Genomic DNA, 12,951 nt, shown 5'->3' with positions numbered 1-12,951 from the left:
AGGAGAGCTGTTCCTACGGAGTATGGAGCATGTTAAGGGATTTGGAAAATGAGGGAGCTGGCAGGTACTGTTTTCCTCCCTCACCCACCAGCATAAACAGAGCCACCTGCAGGAGGTGGTACTGCACAGACACTTGCTTCCGAACGTACTACCAATATACCATCCCCACAAGTTCTCCAGAGCACTTTCCCCCTCCAAGCCTGGAGGCCTCGTCCCTGGGCTCAGTGCAAATTTTGCTAAAGCTATGCTTACACCCTGCCTAGCCACCAGGTATTGCCTGCCACTGTGCAAATCACCCAGCGCTGCCTCATGCCCAACCTTGAACACCCACCACTTGGCCCCAATGCACAAGTTCCCAGCTGCCACAATATTTTGCGAAATCTAGCATAGGACTAGGGTCCCAACACAAATTTTGCTAACACTGCTTCCCACTCCCAAGTTCCCCTGTGGGCACAGGCCATCAGAGCTGGTCTGCCAGAGTCCCACTAACACCACAGAGAACAATCACAGCCCACAACATGCAGAGAGTCAGTGCAGACAACTGCACTGAAAGGAAAAGTGACACAACACCAGGATGTCAACACACATAGGTACTCTCCTGCAATGTCAGGTTCTGATGAACAGGGGATACTGCACTGCAGGGCACTCCAGGACCTCCTCTTTATAAAATCGCTACTTTTAAGAACAGAATACCTAGCTGACAACACACAGAAACACAGAGAGAAGCAGACAAAATGAGAGAAAATTTTCCCAGCTCAAAGAACAAGACAAGTCCATGGCTAAAGATCTAAGCAAAACAGATACATCTAACACACCAGTTTAAAGCAATGACCACTAGATACTCACTGGACTTGAGAAAACTGGACATGAGACACTTAACTCTGATAAGGAATAACATAGCAGAGATAAAGAGCTCAATAAATGAAATAAGAAACACGCATGACAGAATGAGTAGTGGGATGGAAGAAGCAGAGGAACAAATTAGTGACCTAGAAGACGGAGTAATGGAACATAATCAAGTTGAACAAAAGAGAGTAAAAACAATTACATGAAACAAGAACAGACAGGAAATTTAGCAACTCCATCAAATGTAATAATTTCATATTATAGGACACCCAGAAGAAGAGAGAGAAAAAAGGGGGTAGAAAATTAATCTGAAGAAATAGCTGAAAGGTTCCCTAATCTCGGAAGGAAACACCTCCAGGTACAGAAGGCACAGAGATTTCCCATCAAAATCTACAAAAGCAGACCCACACCAAGATACACTGTAACTAAATTGAAAAAATGTGGTGATAAATCTTAAAAGCAAGACAGGGGCGCCTGGGTGGCTCCATTAGTTGAGCATCCAACTCGGTTTTGGCTCAGGTCACGAGCTCATGGTTTCTGAGTTCAAGCCCTGTGTCAGGCTCTATGTGCTGAAAGCTTGGGATTCTCTCTTTCTCTCAATAAGTAAAATAAATAAATAAATAAATAAATAAGAAAGCAAAACGAAAGAAGTATCTTACAAGTGAAACCCCATAAGTGGCATGACATATTCAAAGTGCTGAATAGGAAAAATCTGCAGGCAAGAATACTTTATTCAGCAAGGTTGTCATTCAGAATAGAAGGAGAGATTAAGAGTTTCCCAGACAAAAACTAAAGTTCATGACCACTAATCAACCCTGTAAGAAATATTAAATGGGACTCTTTGAGTAGAAAGGGGGGCATGGCTAGCTCAATCAGTAGAGCATGTGACTTTGAGCCCCACAGTGGGTGCAGAGATTATATAAATAACTTTTAAAAAATAAAAAAAAATACAAATTGGTATATATATATATAAAGGAGAGACCAAAACTGACAGTAAAAAGGTAGGAAATACAAAATCAGTATAAATGAATATTTCTCTATAAAATCAGTCAAGGAACTACCCCCAAAAAGGATATAATAATATATACCTAAAACATGCAGAGGAAAGAAGAATGAGTTCAAACTTAAATGATCATCAACTTAATATAGACTGCTAATGCAGAAGAATTTATATACAAACCTAATAGTAACCATATATCAAAAACTACTAATAAACATGTGAAGAATAAAGAGAAAGAAATCCAAATAAATTTCTAAAGAAAATCAGCAAAACTTGAAAGAGAGAATGACAAGAAAGGGTCAGAGAAAATCTTCAGAAACAACCACAAAACAAGTAACAAAGTGGCAATAAATAATATCTGTCAATGATTACTTTTTAAAAATCTTTTCTTTGAAAGGGAGAGGGACAGAGAGAGAAAGAATCCCAAGCAGGCTCCACACCCAGCACGGAGCCCAAAGCAGGGCTCGATCTCACAACCATGAGATCATGACCTGAGTGGAGCCACCCAGGTATCGCAATAATTACTTTGAATGTAAATAGACTAAATGGTCCAATCAACAGACATAAGGTGACAGAATGGAAAAGAAAAGTAAGACCTGTCTATATGCTGCCTACAAGAGACTTATTTTAGATATAAAGGCACCTAAAGATTGAAAGTGAGGGATGGAAAAATATCTATCATGCAAATGGATGTCAAAAAAGCTGGAGTAGCAATACTTCTATTAGACAAAAGAGACTTTAAAACAAAGACTGTAACAAGAGACAAAGAAGGACACTATATAATAATAAAGGGGATGATCCAACAAGAAGATATAACAATTATAAATATTTAGGCAGCCATCATAGGAACACCCCAAAACATAAAATAGTTCCTAACAAATATAAAGGAACTAATCGATAGTGGTACAATAATTATAAAGGACATGGAGTGCCTGGGTGGCTCAGTCGGTTGGGTGTCTGACTTCAACTCATGTCATGATCTCATGGTTCGTGTGTGCGAGCCCCACGTTGGGCTCTGTGCTGACAGCTCAGAGGCTGGGGCTGCTTCAGATTCTGTGTCCCTCTCTCTCTGCCCCTCCCCAACTCGCACTCTGTCTCTCTCTCTCTCTCAAAAATAAATAAACATTAATTATAAAGGACGTTAGCTCCCCACTTACATCAATGAAGAGATCATCTAAACAGAAAATCAACAAGAAAACAATACCTTTGAGTGACACACTGGAACAGATGGATTTAACACATATATTATGAACATTCCATCCTAAAACAGAATACACATTCTTTTCAAGTGCACATAGAACATTCTCCAGAAACAGTAACATTTTAGGCCACAAAACAAGTCTCACAAATTGAAAAAGATTGAAATCATACCATGCATCTTTTCTGAACACAATGCTATGAAACTAAAAATGAACCACAAGAAAAAAATCTGGAACGAACACAAATACATGGAATTTAAATAACATGCTGCTAAACAACAAATGGATCAACCAAATAAAAGAAGAAATTAAAAATACATGGAAACAAATAAAAACGAAAGCACAATGATCCAAAACCTCTGGGATGCAACAAAAGCAGTTCTAAGAGGGAAGTTTATAAAAGCAGTATAGGTCTAACTTAAGTAGTAAGATAAATCTCATATAAACAATCTACCCTTACACCTAAAAGAGCTACAAAAAGAACAATAAAACCTAAAACCAGCAGAAGGAAGGAAATAATAAAGATTAGAGCAGAAACAAACGATATAGAAACTAAAAACAAAAAAAAAAAAACAAAACAAAAAAAACAGAACAGGGACACCTGGGTGGCTCAGTCATTTAACCACCTCACCTTGGCTCAGGTCATAATCTCACAGTTCATGGGTTCGAGTCCTGAGTCAGGCTCTGTGTGCTGACAGCGCAGAGCCTGTAGCCTGCTTCAGATTCTGTGTTTCCCTCTCTCTCTCTGCTTCTCCCCTGTTTGTGTTCTGTCTCTCTCTCTCTCTCTCTCTCTCTCTCTCTCTCTCTCAAAAATAAAAAAAAAATGATAATAAAAAAACATAAAAAAAAAAAAACCAATGGAACAGATCAACGAATCCAGGAGTTGGTTATTTGAAAAAGATTAACAAAATTGATAAACCTCTAGCCAGGCTTATCAAGAAAAAAAGAGAAAGGACTCAAATAAAATCACAAATGAGAGAGCAGAAATAACAGCCAACACCAACAGAAATACAAATAATCATAATATTATGAAAAACTATATGCCAACAAACTGGACAACTTAGAAAAAATGAATAAATTTCTAGAAATGTATAAACTACCAAAACTGAAAAAGAAAGAAATAGAAAATATGAACAGACAGATAAGCAACAAAGATATTGAATCAGTAATCAAAAAACTCTTAGCAAAAGTCCATGACTAGATGGCTTCACAGGCAAATTCTATCAAATATTTTAAAAAGAGTTAATACTTATTTTTTTCAAACTATTCCAAAAATTAGAAAAGGAAGGAAAACTTCCAAATTCATTCTATGATGCCATTACCCTGATATCAAAACTGGATAAAGATACCACTAAAAAAGAGAACTACAGGCCAATATCCCTGATGAAAATAGATGCAAAAATTCTCAATAAAATACTACTAAAATGAATTCAATAATACATTCAAAAACCATCCCACGATCTAGTGGGAATTATTCTGGGATTCTGAGGGTGGTTCAGTATTCGCAAGTCAATCAACATGATACATCACATCAATAAAAAATAAGAATAAAAACCATATGATCATTTCAATAGGTACAGAAAAAGCATCTGACAAAGTACAACATTCATGATAAAAACCATCAACAAAGAAGGTTTAGAGGAAACATACTTCAACATAATAAAGGCCACATATTGAAAACCCACAGCAAAATCAAATTCAATGGGGGAAAACCTGAGAGCTTTTCCCCTAAGGTCAGGGACAAAACAAGGATGTCCATTCTCACCACTTTTATTCAACATAGTACTGGAAGTCCTAACCACAGCAATCATAGAAGAAAAAGAAATAAAAGGCATCCACATGGGTAAGGAAGAAGTAAAACTTTTATTATTTACAGATGACATGATACTATATACAGGTAACCCAAAAGACTCCACCAAAAAAATCCTGTAACTGATAAATGAATTCGGTAAAGTCCCTGGATAAAAAAAATCAAGGTACAGAAAGCTGTTGCATTTCTATATACCAATAATGAAGCATCAGAAAATAAAATTAAGAAAACAATCCCATTTACAATTGTACCAAAAATAAGAAACCTAGGAATAAATCTAACCTAACCAAAGAGATGAAGAACCTGTACTCAGAAAACTATAAAACACCGATGAAAGAAATTGAAGACACAAAGAAATGGAAAAATATTCCATGCTCATGGATTAGAAGAACAAATATTATTAAAATGTTTATACTATCCAAAGCAATCTCCACATTTATTGCAATCCTTATCAAAATACCAACAGTACTTCTCACAAAACTAGAACAAACAATCCTAAAATTTGTATGGAACCACAAAAGATCCTGAATAGCCAAAGCAATCTTGAAAAAGAAAAGAAAAGAAAAGCAAAACTGGAGGTATCACAATATTGGACTTCAAGTTATACTACAAAGCTGTAGTAATCCAAACATTATGGTACTGGCAGAATAGACACACATGTCAATAGAACAGAATAGAAAACCCAAAAATAAACCCACAATTATATGGTCAATCTTCGACAAAGCAGGAAAGAATATACAATGGGAAAAAGACAGTCTCTTCAGCAAACGGTATTGGGAACACTGGTCAGCTACAGGCAAAAGAAAGAAACTTGGCCACTTTTTTACAAAATAATAAATTCAAATGGATTAAAGACCTAAATGTGAGACCTGAAACTGTAAAAATCCTAGAAGAGAACACAGCCAGTAACTTCTTTGACATGGACCGTAGAAACTTCTTTCGAGACATGTCTCCTGAGGCAAAAGAAACAAAAGCAAAAATAAACTATTGGGATTACATCAAAATAAAAACTTTCTGCACAGCAAAGGAAACAATCAATTGTTTGATTGTTAAAAGGCAGCCTATGGAATGGGAGAAGATGTTTGCAAATGACATATCCAATAAAGTCCTAGCATCCAAAATATATAAGAACTTATAAAACTCAACACTGAAAAAACAACTAATCAATTTAAAAATGGGCAGAAGATATGAACAGACACTTCTCCAGAAAAGACATACAGATGGCCAACAGACACATGAAAATATTCTCATTATCCCTGATCATCAGGGAAATGCAAATCAAAATGAGAATGAGATATCATCTCTCATGTGTCAGAATGGCTAAAATCAAAAACACAAGAAACAACAGGTGTTGACGAGGATGTGGAGAAAGAGGAACCCTTGTGTGCTATTGGTGGAAATGCAAACTGGTGCAGCCACTGTGGAAAACAGTATGGAGATTCCTCAAAAAGTTAAAAATAGTGGAGTGCTTGGCTGGTTCAGACAGAGCATGCACCTCTTGATCTCAGGGTTTTGGATTCAAGTGCCACATTGGGCACAGAGCTTACTTTAAAAAAAAAAAAAAAAAAAGAAAGTTGGGGCGCCTGGGTGGCGCAGTCGGTTAAGCGTCCGACTTCAGCCAGGTCACGATCTCGCGGTCCGTGAGTTCGAGCCCCGCGTCAGGCTCTGGGCTGATGGCTCGGAGCCTGGAGCCTGTTTCCGATTCTGTGTCTCCCTCTCTCTCTGCCCCTCCCCCACTCATGCTCTGTCTCTCTCTGTCCCAAAAATAAATAAAAAACGTTGAAAAAAAAATTAAAAAAAAAAAAAGTTAAAAATGGAACTATCTTATGATCCAGCAATGGCGCTACTGGGTATTTACCCCCAAAATACAAGAACATTAATTCAAACAGGTACATGCACCCCTTTGTTTACTACAGCATTTTTTACAATAGCCAAGTTATGGAGGCAACCCAAGTATCCATCAATTGATAAATGGATAAAGAAGATGGATGTGTGTGTGTGTGTATCATTATTATTCAGTCATAATATTATTCAGTTATATTATGGAATTATTATGGAATATTATTCAGTCATAAAAAAAAGAATGAAATCTTTCCATTTGCAGAGACATGGATGAAGCTAGAGAATATTATGCCAAGTGAAATAAGTCAGAGAAAGACAAATACCGTATGATTTCATTCATATGTAAAATTTAAGAAAAAAAAACAAACAAGGGGAAAAAAAGAGAAACAATAAAGGGACTCTTTTTTTTAATTAAGTTTATTCATTTGTTTTGAGAGAGAGAACACAGGTGGGAGAAGGGCAGAGAGAGAGAGAGAGAGAGAGAGAGAGAGAGAATCCCAAGCAGGCTCCACGCTGCCAGTGCAGAGCCCGACACAGGATGTGAACCCATGAACCGCAAGATCATGACTTGAGCCCAAATCAAGAGGCAAACATTTAACTGATTGAGCCACCCAGGTGCCCCAAGAAAGGGACTCAATTATAGAGAACAAACTGATGGTTACTAGAGGGGAGGGGTGGGAGTCTTTTAAATAAGTAATCAGGATTAAGAAGTGCCCTTGTCCAGATGAGCACAGGGTGAAGTATGGAAAGGTTGAATCACTACACGGTACACCTGAAACTAATATGTCACTGTATGTTAACAGTACTGGAATTAAAATAAAAACTTGAAATAAAAAAATAAATATAAAACCACACTTCATCATATAGTAGTTCTCTCTGATGCATTCTTTAAATTATTTCCTTTACCTTTGGAATAAGAAGGATTCTCCAGGTGCCTGGTTGACCCAGTCAGTAGAACATGACTCTTAATCTTGGGGTCATGAGTTCAAACCCCATGTTAAGCATAAAAAAGAAAATAAAAAAGACAGTATTCTCAAAACTTTGGAAGTAAATCTCCTTACGTTGAACTAGTTTTAAGAATTGCTCAGGGAATGGGCTATGGGCTAAATGGGTAAGGAGCATTAAGGAATCTACTTCTGAAATCATTGTTGCACCATATGCTAACTAACTTGAATGTAAATTAAAGAATAAATTATTAATTAAAAAATAATAAATAAAATAAAATTTCAGAGAAATGCACAAGGTACGTTCTAGTTCAGCTAATTTGTTAACAAAAACATTCAGATAAATTTTAAAAAATAAAATTCAGATAAAACATTATAAAAAAAACCAAAACAAAAACAAATTGCTCAGAAAAAACTGTTGTCAAAAATGTAAGGAATCAAATCGGTAAAAACAGTACTTTTCTATTTGCTTTGAAAGATTAGAAGGGCACCTGGGTGGCTCACTTTGTTAAATGTCTGACTCTTGATCTCAGCTCAGGTCATGATCTCACAGTTTGTGAATTCAAGCCCTATGTAGGACTCTGTGCTGACAGTGTGGAGCCTGCTTGGGATTCTCTCTCTCCCTCTCCCTTTGTGCCTCTTCCACTTGTGTGTGCATTTACTCTCTCTCTCAAAATAAATAAACATAAAAATTTGTTTAAAAAAAAAGAAAGATTAGAGAACATACGAGCTTTAAATTACCTGGATTTTTCAAGAAGTTAAATATTTCATGTCATCATTTCTACCATCACCAATTATTTCATATTTTTAATATATGTGTACATTGATCGTAAATAATATGTATTATTATGAATATAAAACCCCAAATAATAAAGAAGTAAAAAAAAAAAAAAAAGTCCTGATAATCTCTCACTGCTCTGCAATGATCACTGTGGGCTTTTTTTCCTGAGCATGTCAAGACTGTGGATACAGTGGGTAACCTTTATGACGTTTGGCTCCACGAGGTCCATTCTGGAGGAATCTTATACACTGCTAGTTAAAATATATACATTAATTTTTTTCTGTATTTCATGGATGTTTTGAGGTCTTAAAAGCTTGCTGGCCCCTCCTTTCTTAGAGATAGCAAAGGGCTTGCCCTGGAGCACATCCTTCACATACAAATTAACTCATCCCAAACCCACCCTCCAGCCACCTCCTTATCTAATTCTCACACACCATTCCAATATTCTCTCTGTCCGAAATCATCCGAGGGCCAGATAGCCCAGCAACTAGAGACCACTCAATAGCCCACCACCCCCTGGCATTATTCAAACCTGCCAATCCTATTTACTTTGCCCTACCTTGCCTTGCTTTTCCCACAAACACTTCAATAAAGACTTTGGCCTAGACTTTTCCCTTACTCCTGTCTTCTGCCAAAACCTAGTAGTGTCCCTGTGGCCCAGTGTGGCATGCAGTGACCTTCTCTGATATAATAAACTTTCTCCTTCCAAGCCCCAGTCTTATCTTTTCTTGTGGTCACACCTACTTCACGATGCCATATCCAACAGGTGCATTTGTACGACACTATGTCAATACAACATTTATAGAGAAAAATATATAAAAATGTACAAGTATGTATCTGTTAAGCTGGTGAGTCCATGTTCAGGAATGCTATAGGTATCTTATAAGTACTCTCACACATATGGGAAGGAATGCTTCTCTGAAGGCCTGATAGATGAGGGAAGCCATTTTAGATTTCTTAGTCAACATGACTGTATATTAACTTTGTTCAAATCAAAAGCCTGATTTATGGCCCACCACACGTGCATTGTACATCTACTTCGTGAATAAGTAGCCAAAGGAAAACCATTTTGCCCTTGAGATATTGATCAAGGCTCCTACTCTCCCTATTCCTTGATAAAACTCGTGACTCCTGCCTATCTGCTAATTTATCATCTTTTGAGCTTTTACAATATGTAAAAAAGCACGTAACTGTGTGAAACCTGTTCATTCTCTGGAGCACTTTGTTCCCTGTGAAGAGTGTGTTTCCCGGGCAACTGTCCTAACTTGGGCTCGAATAAAACTGTCTTACTTTTAGAGATTCTACAAGGTCTATCCAATTTGCATTGACATTTCTTGTCATCGTTGGCAGGATATCAGAGCGCCTCACCTGACGACACCTGGGGGTTATCTGGAACTCTGTGCTTGGTCCCAACATGGGCCCCTTTGTGCCCTTCCTACTTCTCAGCACCTCACAGGTATGTCAGTGAGTTCTCCTGATATCTGGTCCTCCTCAATTTGAGTTGATGGTCCTGATTTTTACTTGAGCTGTTCAGGGTTATCAGTAACGATCTCTAGGTGGGAATAACCTAGAGAGGTTGGAGGTGATGGGTTGGTTGTTTTAATTTGGCATTATACTAGTTGATGTTTTTTGTATAAGGCCTGAGTAAATTTTCTGGCTAGAAATAGGAGAGACTGAATGATTCAGCTCTGAAGAGGAGTGACACTTGCCTCTTCAAGCTGAACAGTACTTTCGGGTGACTGAAAGCACAGCGGAGGTACTCAAAACCCATAGAGGTCCCATAGGAATTTCCCATCTCATAAGGTAATTGATGATGGGCTTGTCCAAGGACACACACGTGAGAACTGATTATCCAATGCTCCGAGGCCCCTTGATAGTCTTAGGTCTTACTGAGAGAAACCAAGACACATCAGAGAATGTATCACGGCTGTGAGGAAGGGACACTCACAAACGGCACCCTCTCAATCCACATACTCACCATCCTTAGATTTTGCTCAAACCTCATTCCAAAACTGAAACTAAAATGAATAGGGAGACAATTGAGCTTTAAAGGCCAAACAGCTCCCAGGAAACCAACAACAATTCACAGGGACTCTGGCAGGTATACACACAACACACATAGAGTCTCTACATGGAAGTGCTTACCTAAGGGGGAAATTTTAACTAATAGCTTGAGTCTCGGATGGCCCAAAGAGGGTTCTTTTGACATGTCTGCATTCGTTTTCTTGCATGCACAATTAGAGAAAACTGGCCATAAGACCAAGCAACCAGAAACTAGGAAGCCATTTGGTTCAGTCAGTGAAGCCCCTGGCTTCTGGGAGGAACCAATGCTCACAGAGGCACTCTGGGCTTCATTTGGTTTGTTTCTGCAACTTTTGGCAACTTTGGACAAAACCAGCCATGTTAGATTAGAAAATGGGAAAAGACTAATCAATGGATCCATAAATTATAATGCTATCTTATGATTATATTTGCTTTAATAAAAGACAGATATACGGTAGAATATTATTCAGCCATTAAAATGAATGAAATCTTGCCATTTGCAATAACATGGATGAAGTTAGAGAGTATAATTAACACTAAGATTTAAATCAGTCAGAGAGAGACAAATATCATGATTTCACTCATATGTGGAATTTAAGAAACAAAGGAACAAGGGGGGAAAAGGGGAGAGAGACAAATCAAGAAACAGACTCTTAACTATAGAAAACTGATGGTCACTAGAGGGGTGGTAGGTGGGGGGATGGGTGAAATAGGTAATAGGGATTAAAGAGTGCACTTACGGTGAGCACTGACTAATGTACACAGTGGTTAAATCACTATGTTGTATACATGAAATTAATACACCAAAGCTGGGGACATCACAATGCTGGACTTCAAGCTGTATTACAAAGCTGTAATCATCAGGACAGTCTGGTACTGACACAAAAGCAGACACATAGATCAATAGAAGAAAATAGAAAACCCAGAAATGGACCCACAAATCTATGGCCAACTAGTATTTGACAAAGCAGTAAAGAATATCCAATGGAAAAAAGACAGTTTCTTTAGCAAATGGTGCTGGGAAAACTGGACAGCGACATGCAGAAGAATGAACCTGGACCACTTTCTTACCCCTTACAGAGAAATAAACTCAAAATGGATGAAAGACCTAAATGTAAGACAGGAAACCATCAAAATCCTAGGGGAGAAAACAGGCAGCAACCTCTTTCACCTCAGCCACAGCAACTTCTTACGAAGATAAAAAGCTTCTGCACAGTGAAGGAAATAATCAACAAAACTAAAAGGCAACGAATGGAATGGGAAAAGAATTTGCAAATGACATATCAGATAAAGGGTTAGTATCCAAAATCTATAAAGAACTCACCAAACTTAATACCCCAAAAAACAAATAATCCAGTGAAGAAACGGGCAAAAGAATGTGAACACTTTTCCAAAGAAGACATCCAGATGCCTAACAGACACATGAAAAGATGCTCAACATCACTCATCATCAGGAAAGTACAAATCAAAACCACAATGAGATACCACCTCAGAATGATTAAAATTAACAACTCAGAAAATAACAGATGTTGGCAAGGATGCGGAGAAAGAGGATATCTTTTGCACTGCTGGTGGGAATGCAAATTAGGGCAGCCACTCTGGAAAGTAGTATGGAGGCTCCTCAAAAAATGGAAAATATAACTACCCTACAACCCAGCAATTGCATTAATAGGTATTTATCCAAAGGATACAAAAATGTTGATTCAAAGGGACTCATGCACCCCAATGTTTACAGCAGAACTATCACCAATAGCCAAAGTTTGGAAAGAGCCTAAATGTCCATCAATGGATGAATGGATAAAGAAGATGTGGAAGATATACACAATGGAATATTACTCAGCGACCAAAAAGAATAAAATTTTGCCATTTGCAACATTGTGGATGGAACTAGAGTGTATGCTAAGCGAAATAAGTCAAAGAAATGTATCATGTGATTACGCTCATAAGTAGAATATAAGAAACAAAACCGATGAACATAGGGGAAGGGAAGGAAAAGTAAGATAAAAACAGAGGGAGGCAAACCATAAGAACTCATAAATACAGAGAATAAACAACTGAGGGTTGCTGTAAGGGTGTTGGGTGAGGGGATGGGCTAAATGGATGATGGGCATTAAGAAGGCACTTGTTGGGATGATCACTGGGTGTTATATGTAAGTGATGAATCACTAAATTCTCCTAAAACCATTAATACACTATATGTTAACTAGCTTGGATTAAAAAAAAAAAAAACTAATATAACACTGTATGTGAACAATACTGGAATTTAAAAAACATATTAGAATTAAAATTAAAAGCTTAATTAAAAAAATTTCTGGGGGGGGGGCGCCTGGGTGGCGCAGTCGGTTAAGCGTCCGACTTCAGCCAGGTCACGATCTCGCGGTCCGTGAGTTCGAGCCCCGCGTCAGGCTCTGGGCTGATGGCTCGGAGCCTGGAGCCTGTTTCCGATTCTGTGTCTCCCTCTCTCTCTGACCCTCCCCCGTTCATGC

General features: G+C 38.0%; 1 protein-coding gene across 1 annotated transcript in view; it reads right to left on the bottom strand.

Moving 5' to 3' along the window:
• The window catches only part of LOC125933822 (kelch repeat and BTB domain-containing protein 6), a 70,657-nt gene that overhangs the window by 31,800 nt on the left and 25,906 nt on the right, over nt 1-12,951 (bottom strand). The window lies entirely within an intron of this gene.

This window comes from Panthera uncia, assembly GCF_023721935.1.
Source record: "Panthera uncia isolate 11264 chromosome A1 unlocalized genomic scaffold, Puncia_PCG_1.0 HiC_scaffold_16, whole genome shotgun sequence".
Lineage (NCBI taxonomy): Eukaryota > Metazoa > Chordata > Mammalia > Carnivora > Felidae > Panthera > Panthera uncia.
Note: the sequence above shows the minus strand (reverse complement) of the source record. Positions and strands in the feature narration are given on the sequence as shown.